Raw genomic sequence first — 1,060 nt, forward strand, 5'->3', positions numbered from 1 at the left:
CGTTTTATGTTACTCTTTTATTGGCTTTTCTGAAAGTGTATGTGTACTGCAGAGAAGACTTTGGTTTATGATTGTCGATTTCTTGTTACCAGAGGGTCCTAAATTGATGATTCTTCACCAAATTTGGTATGTAGGTACACTTTAACGTTGCGTAGTTATATGCAGAGTTTTACCTTCCTACTGTTTGTTTTAAGGGAGTTATGGAACGTTTTGCGTTTTGTACCAGTACTTCGTTTAATTTGGACGGATCTTCTCGAAATTTTTTTTAAGAACGTTCGTTGCATACTTGCGTATTTACATGCAAAATTCTAGCCTTGTATTATGATTTTTGCGACTTTTGTGGTCCTTTTTTGTTACTACTTTATTGGCTTTTTGGTAAAGTAAGTGCACTGCAGTGAAGCTTTTTTGATACTCCTCTGTTATCGATTTCCTGCTACCACAGGTTACTAAATCGATGGATCTTAACCAAATTCGGCATGTATATGAACTAGTTCGTTTCACAGTATCATGCGAAGTTTCATCTTTCTACTATTCGTTTTAAGAGAGTTATGGGAGGTTTTGCGTTTTGCGTCCCATTTAGACGAATCTTCTTCAAATTTCACATGAAGGTTCGTGGAAACCTTGAGCATTTACATACAAAATTCTAACTTTCTAGTATTACTTTTACGATTTTTGAGGTAGTTTTATGTAACTCTTTTATTGGCTTGCCTGAAAGCGTATGTGTACTGCAGTGAAGATTTTGGTTACTGATTGTTTTTTGATTTCTTGTTACCAGAGGGTCCTAAATTGATGATTATTCACCAAATTTGGTATATAGGTACACTTTATCGTTACACAGTTATATGCAGAGTTTCACCCTCCTACTGTTCTTACTAAGGGAGTTATGGAACGTTTTGCGTTTTGTACCAGTACTTCGTTCCATTTGGACGGATCTTCTCAAATTTTTTTTATGAATGTTCGTTGCATACTTGCGTAATTACATGCAAAATTCTAGCTTCGTATTATCATTTTTGCGACTTTGATGGTCATTTTTACTACTTTATTGGCTTTCTGAAAGAGT

This window comes from Limulus polyphemus, unplaced genomic scaffold, assembly GCF_000517525.1.
Source record: "Limulus polyphemus unplaced genomic scaffold, Limulus_polyphemus-2.1.2 Scaffold1732, whole genome shotgun sequence".
NCBI lineage: Eukaryota > Metazoa > Arthropoda > Merostomata > Xiphosura > Limulidae > Limulus > Limulus polyphemus.